Source organism: Phaenicophaeus curvirostris, chromosome 8, assembly GCF_032191515.1.
Source record: "Phaenicophaeus curvirostris isolate KB17595 chromosome 8, BPBGC_Pcur_1.0, whole genome shotgun sequence".
NCBI classification, from domain to species: Eukaryota; Metazoa; Chordata; class Aves; order Cuculiformes; family Cuculidae; genus Phaenicophaeus; species Phaenicophaeus curvirostris.
In genome coordinates, this window is record NC_091399.1 from 5390758 (window position 1) to 5398383 (window position 7626).

Consider the following 7626-nt stretch of genomic DNA (forward strand, 5'->3'; position numbering starts at 1 on the left):
CAGAAGTCTTTCCCTGCATCTTGTTAGATTAATGCACTTTCCAGATTCCTACTGAGATCCCTTGTCAAAAGGTCTTTCCTTTGTGTTTCATTTTGAAAAAAACAAAACAAAACAAAAAACCAACAAAATGAAACCCACAACTGAGTAACGGCTGTTATTGTACCAATGCTTAAGCGCTTAAGTTTCCTGTGATTTTTTTTAATAGGGATCTTCTCCCTCAGGAAGCAGCCAGTATGGTGCTCAGGTGAGTATACTCTCTTCCTTCCTATCCCATCACTCCTCTTCCCCTGTACTGTCTGGATCAGGCCACTTACTTGCTGCTGAAAGTTACTCTTATGGCCATTTTACTGAGCTTAAGTAGTTGAGGTAATATCAAATAAAGTCATTTCAGCAAGCTGAATGAAAGGAACTGGTTATAATGAATTACTGTTCTGTGTAAAACATTCCTTTGAACATACTATAATAACCATACTGTATTTCATTATACCGCTTTCTTGATTCAGAATAACAACTTGCTATAATTTTGGTGTGCAGTAGATAGCTGAAGTTTTAGGTCCTCCCGTTACTTTTTGTTCAAACAACTTCCAAATAAGTTTGTCCTAGTACTACACGAATTGTCTTAAGACAATGATAGAAAACTTCTTTGTTCAATTAATGGATGTTTCACTTATTACAGGGCTCATATCCTTCTGGAGGCAGACAACATGGTAAACCTGTAAGTAAAAAATGTCAAGTTTATCTTTGTTTTTTATTACAAGCCTGTTAATTATATGCAGTTAGTTACAGACTAGACTTATTTTCTGACAATAACTTAAATATGCAAAGAGTGTCATGATTTAATTACCTGGGATAATCTCAACAAATGCAAACACAATATTTATTTTTACACAGTTTCGTATTTTTAAGCCAGCATTTTACTCTATAACTGAACTCCTACTGAATCTCTGGATGAGTTCTAGTAATCACAGAATTAGATTAAGTTTTGATGGGCTTTGATTTTGTTGGTTTTAGGGGGTTTTTTTGTTAGGTATTTAGGAACAGCTATTTCTGTTTAAATTTATAGTAATCACACATTGTGCTCAGGGCTCACTTTTCATTGATTCATTGGTTCTGAAGTATTTCTGGATTGCTTTGGAGAAAATACTTTTTTTCTTTTATAAGGGATTAATAGTTGATATTTGACTGTGTATTTTCATCTTCTCTTATTTCAGACAACTTTTTTTACTGTGCAATTTAGAGCTTGCTTGTGTTGTCATTCAATGGCAGGAGATTTAAATAAGCACGCACAATGTTTTAGCTTATCTCTTACAGATAATAAGATGTATCTACCTGTTATTAAAAAGTGGGCACAAAAGTTACATTTTCTTATACAGTAATCATAGACATGAAACATTTCTGTACCATATTCGATAGCATTTCTTAAAGAGTCAATGCTTGGAGATGTCCTCTTGGCAATGCCATTCAAATAAGCAGAGCAGCTTATCAAGAAAACTGAATAAGATTCTTGGAGAACATCTCATTTTTCAGTATCTGCCTTATTAGAGCTTTCAGGTCGGGCTGTAGAGTAAAGGACTCTAATATTAACCACCTCTACCTCTCTGAAAAGAAAAACCTAACTGTAGACAATTCCAGGTGAATTAATGTTTAATTGGACCCGATTATTATATCCTTTCTATATATTAAACACATCATGAGTACAAAACAGTTCATTCTTCTTGAACTCTGAATTAAATTCTGACAAATAAATCATTCAAAAGAGTACTTGTAACAGAAAGATGTGAAACATCTGTCTTTCAAACAAGCTTTTTCCCAGGATTTTTGGATGGACACAAAATAGTGTTCATTCTCCTGGTACTTTATACCAGACAGCAAGAATTTACTGAAGTACAAACCAGCTTAGACTTGAAAATGGGTATCTTTTTTCAGGGTTCATCTTTCTCAGGAGGCAGCAATAAAGTTGCTAAAGTTAGCAAGTTTGCGGACGACACTAAGCTGGGTGGAAGCGTCGATCTGCTGGAGGGTCGGGAGGCTCTGCAAAGGGATCTGAACAGGCTGGACCGCTGGGCTGAGTCCAATGGCATGAGGTTTAACAAGGCCAAAGGCCGGGTCCTGCACTTGGGGCACAACAACCCTATGCAGTGCTACAGACTAGGAGAAGTCTGTCTAGAAAGCTGCCTGGAGGAGAGGGACCTGGGGGTGTTGGTTGACAACCGACTGAATATGAGCCAGCAGTGTGCCCAGGTGGCCAAGAAGGCCAGTGGCATCTTGGCTTGTATCAGAAATGGCGTGACCAGCAGGTCCAGGGAGGTTATCCTCCCTCTGTACTCGGCACTGGTGAGACCGCTCCTCGAATCCTGTGTTCAGTTCTGGGCCCCTCACCATAAGAAGGATGTTGAGGCTCTGGAGCGAGTCCAGAGAAGAGCAACAAAGCTGTTGAGGGGGCTGGAGAACAGGCCTTATGAGGAAAGGCTGAGAGAGCTGGGGGTGTTTAGCCTGGAGAAGAGGAGGCTGAGGGGAGACCTCATTGCTCTCTACAACTACCTGAAAGGACATTGTACAGAGGAGGGTGCTGGCCTCTTCTCCCAAGTGACAGGGGACAGGACAAGAGGGAATGGCCTCAAGCTCCACCAGGGGAGGTTTAGGCTAGACGTTAGGAAAAAATTCTTTACAGAAAGGGTCATTGGGCACTGGAACATGCTGCCCAGGGAGGTGGTTGATTCACCTTCCCTGGAGGTGTTTAAGGCACGGGTGGATGAGGTGCTGAGGGATATGGTTTAGTGTTTGATGGGAACGGTTGGACTCGATGATCCGGTGGGTCTCTTCCAACCTGGTTATTCTGTGATTCTGTGATTCTGTGAAAGGAAAGCCAGTAAGAATATTCCTCTTTCAGTATTCCACAATCAAAGTAGAAATGTGGATATTGATATTTAAAATAGGTAACAGTAATGAGGGTGATGTTTAAAATTATGTTACAACTGTAAATGTCTGAGAAAACTGGCCAGTAAAAACTGGAATATTCCATTCAAATTTGAACCTTGGGGTAAGACAGCGTTCATTCCTCCCATAGCAAAGTTTTGATGTACTCTGTTACTTGCTCACAGGCTTGGATTTTTCTGTTAAGAATGATGTATTTAAATACCAGGATACTTGTTCCAGTTTCAGACTTTGTAACTCAGTCAACGATAGGTTGATTTGAAAATCCTCTGAAATAGCTCAAGGAATAAAGAGGACACAGCTGTACTTACTTGAGACCGTTCAGTTAAAATCGGACAAAACATGCAAGGAAAAAACTAAAGTCAGTAGCGAAACTACTAATAGCCAGGGCATTTTCAAGATTTTTGCATGCTCTACAGACACAACTCACTAGGAGTCTTGTACAATAAAAATAAATGGCTTATAATTATTTTTCAGGGCTCTAGCTCAGGAAGCACTTATTCTGGGAAACCGGTAAGAATGCTTTCATCATGATATTTTTATCTTCTCTTTTTGATAAACTAAGAACCTGGGTGGTTGATAAAGCAATATTGGGATGACTCAGTCTGAAGAGACCATTCTGCCTTAGCTCCATTTGTAGTAGAGAATACTTTAAGAAACTTCTACAGAAATACGGCCTCAGCCTGGGAAAGTTATTTCAATATCAGTTATATTTTAAATCTGAATCTGTCTTGCTTCACATTCCCATTAATGGTCTTGTTACATTTTGCTGTCCTCTGTTTTAGAATTCCTGTTCTCTCTCTGTCAGTCCTTCACATTTTATTGGATAAGCTATACTGTTGAGTTTTTCACTGGCCAGTATACTCAGTTTAATGCTTTTCTTCTTTTTTTGGGGTACAATTTTTAACATTCTCTTTCAACTAGAGGGTTGGGGAACTCTGTATGGAATATGATAATGGAAAGAAAGAAAGAAAAATACACTTTAGCCTTTTCATCAATTTTAGGTGAAATTTTCAGATGCAAGATGAGATAGTGTGTAACTAAAACTATTTACTTTTTTACACAAAGTTACTTCCCTCTTGAACCACTCAGAACCTTGCTGTGGGTTAAGCTATTAAAATTTTGTTGATCATAGGCAAGATTGTGTTCAAAACCATTGGGTGGGGACAGTTCTAGATCTATTTGTTTGCTTGTTTTCAGAATTCACCTTCCTCAGGCGGCAGTCAAGTGGTAAGCACTTTTCCTCTTTGTACTTTCTACTGGTTTATTCCTATACATGTACTAGAAATTTGAATATATTGTTTGCACTGTGAGGTTTCTGCCACATTTCCTGTATCTGAATAAATGTTTGAGAATATATATATGTGCAACATGATAAATGGGAATATTATCAATAAAAATGAGGAAAATTGAGACCCCAAGTTCTTTGCAATTTTGATCCTGCCTGCCCCTTGAAAAATGAACAGCTGTTGATGTAGATGTACTATAGATGTGGCAAATGATTTTTTTAACCTCAGAAGTGTCTACATAATAGAAGGGCTAATAGGAAGATTTCCATGAAATGTTCTATGCCTTTATAATAGTAAGAAGTAGAACTATTTGGAATTGGGTTTATCAAATTGCTCTCTTTTTTTTTTTCTATAGAGCGCTGCTGGAAAACACTCCACTTCTGGACTCCTGCTGTTATTCAGTGTTTTGGGTGCCTTTGCTCTCTCTGCTGCTACATCAAAATGGTCTATATGAACTTCTGAAAAGCTGCTTGGCATCCTAGACCAGGATTATATTCAGTAATGTTAGATTAATTACTTGACGTAAAAGAAAAATACCCTTAAGTCAAATTTGCAGGTGCTACTTGGCTGTTATGTTGTATGTCTAGCTAGTGTGTCATGCCTCTCATTAGTTCACCTTTGGTTTTAGTCAGTAGCAGATATCGTTAGTTTTGTCAGTGTTTTAGGCATCATTTTAAGACAGCATATTGTACCTTACCTATATGATTTACTTTTGGTTTTATTTCCAATGGGGAATGCAATGAACACCTACCTGAAACCTGATTGGCGTGGCAAACAAATACGTAGAGAATATTTGGCTATTAACTGAAGTGGAGGAGGTCAAACAAATTGTATACATAACTGAGCACTGCGCCTCATCATCATCACATCAAATGAAGGCTAACATAAGCATCTGATAAGCAGTCCTCCCTGGGACAGAAAATAAGATGCTTAAATAATATCAGAGTATTGGTTTTAGTCTATTGTGATCAAATGCAAGTTCAATAGAGGCTGCAAGGCAAAAAAAAAAATACTCTGTGCGACTGAAATTTTGGGGCAATAAGCAAAGTTCATTCATTACAGAAGCCAAATAGCTCAGAGCAATGAGATGCTGAACTCTGTTCAAACCAATTGCACTTAGAATTCTGTAGAGAAGTATAGGAAGCAATGCACCTCAAATTGGGCTTACAGTCTAAAAGCTGGAAATTTAATTAAGTTCATAAAACTGATGAGAAAAGGAGCCAAGATACCAAGTATTTAGTCTGACCTGTGATACCCCATGTATCTGCAAGTTTAATGTCAAGACTGATGCTGAGATCTGCAAGCAAGCAGAGTAAATTTGGCCACAGTAAGACCATAGCCCATTGTTGAGTCCAGGAGCGGTTCCATATCTTGCAGCAAACCCTGTTGGAGCTGCCAGAGCCCCCTCCTGTTTATGCAGTGCCCATTGCTCTGGCACTGTGGTTTGTCTGACGTCCTGCCGCTCCTACAGCTCCCACATCAGCGTTAGCCGTGGTCTAAGCTTGTTTGGTGTTAACAAAGTGCATTCCCCCAAAGCATACTTCAAATTAATATCTTGTTGAAAGTGTGCCTGATATTAAAGTTATATTTATTAGTAAAACACTTGTCTTCCATGGTTTGCAATTGTAATGAAGGAAATATATTTCCACTTACATTCTACAACCAGCTGCAGAGGGGCTGGGACTTCACCCAGGTTTGATTTGCTGTGCAGGCCACCCTGTCCTTTGCCAGCCATCCATAAATCAAGCAAAGGGTTGGTAGTTGTAACTGAAGTATAATGAGTTTTGTCTAAATACAATCTTCTATAGGGGGTGGCTGATTTCTTTCCCTGGAAGACGTGATAGGGTTCTCTTTGGGAGGTGTGTATTTTAACTCAAACCAGTCTTGCACCTAATAAACATATCACAGGTTTCCTTCACCTCCTTGCGCCCCTCACTGCACCTACCCTCATGAACAAGCCTGCACCTCTCCCAAGCCAGTGCATTACTCACTGGGAGGTGGGTGTTGGCTGCCATTGATGGTCCCTCCCCACGCACAGCCCCACTCACACCACCATAGTGGTGCGGGTGACTTCCCTTCACATGGGGTCCCTCCTGCCCTGGTACCTGCTTCAGCATCAAATCTTTGCCCATGGCCCTTTCTGCCTCGTGTCCCTGTTCCTCACGTGGTGGCCCCAACACTGCTAAGCCCTGCCCACCTCCACTGTAGAATCATAGAAACCACTACGGTTGGAAAAGATTTCTAAGATCATCAAGTCCAACCATCAGCCCAATACCACCAATGCCTACTAAACGATGTCCCAGAGTGCAACATCTATGTGTGTTTTGAACGTCTCTAGGGATAGTGACTTCACTGCTTCCCTGTTCCACTACTTCACCACTTTTTTAGTAAAGAATTTTTTTCTAACATCCAATCTAAACCTCCCCTGGCACACTTTGAGGCCGTTTCCTCTCATCCTATCACTTGTTGTTTGGGAGAAAAGACCATTTCCTGCTGGCTACAACCTCCTTTCAGGTAGCTGTAGAGAGTCTTACTGCCTCCTGTCAGCCTCCTTTTCTCCAGACTGAGCAGCTTCAGTTCCCCCTGTGAAAAACACTACTTCACTGAAAAAATACTGAAAAGGACAAGGTCTTCAAAGCAAAGGCAATACTATTTTTATTTTACAATTCAGTACTGATTCAGCCCTTCTAAAAAAGGCATCCCATCTTACAAAAGCAGTGGGTATATAGACTAGTTTTAGACAAAGAAACGTGTAAGTCCCTGAAGAATGGTTTGGGGTTTTTTTTAGGTTATCTAACTATGTTTGGAGAGTCTCTTTGGGTTATTTCTTGACTTAAGACAATTCTATTTTACAAGACAATTAAGCATATCAATAGATTCTTGCAACTCTAAGAGAGCGATTATTCTTTCAGGTCATTTATCCATGTCTGGAGATTGTTGGCATATTATCTCTTGATATGAGACAGACTTGTATGACAAGACAATTAAACATACAAACCAGCTGCACAAAACTTTATCAATTCATTTTCACACCGCAGCTGTTCCTCATAAGCCTTGAGCTCCAAACCCTTCACCAGTTTTGCTGCCCTTCTCTGGACACACTCCAGCACCTCAATGTCTTTCTTGTAGTGAGGGGCCCAGAAATGAACCCAGGATTTGAGGTGCAGCATCAGCAGCACTGGGCACAGGGGCAGAATTGCTGCCCTGCTCCTGCTAGCCACACTGTTTCTGATCCCACCATAGAATCATAGAATTGTTTGGGTTGTAAGGGACCTTAAAGATCATCCAGTTCCCACCCCCCTGCCATGGACAGGGACACCTCCCACCACATCAGGCGGCCCAAGGCCCATCCAACCTGGCCCTGAACACCTCCAGGGCTGGGGCAGCCACAGCTTCCCTGGGC

The 7626-nt window shown here is 40.5% G+C and overlaps 1 long non-coding RNA gene across 1 annotated transcript; it reads left to right on the plus strand.

Moving 5' to 3' along the window:
• Window positions 1-153: 153 nt before the first annotated feature.
• Window positions 154-6164, plus strand: LOC138723124 (uncharacterized). Its single transcript, XR_011337815.1, has 6 exons — window positions 154-244; window positions 677-715; window positions 1927-1965; window positions 3412-3447; window positions 4135-4164; window positions 4579-6164. It is a non-coding gene; the product is annotated as an uncharacterized lncRNA (long non-coding RNA).
• Window positions 6165-7626: the final 1462 nt, after the last annotated feature.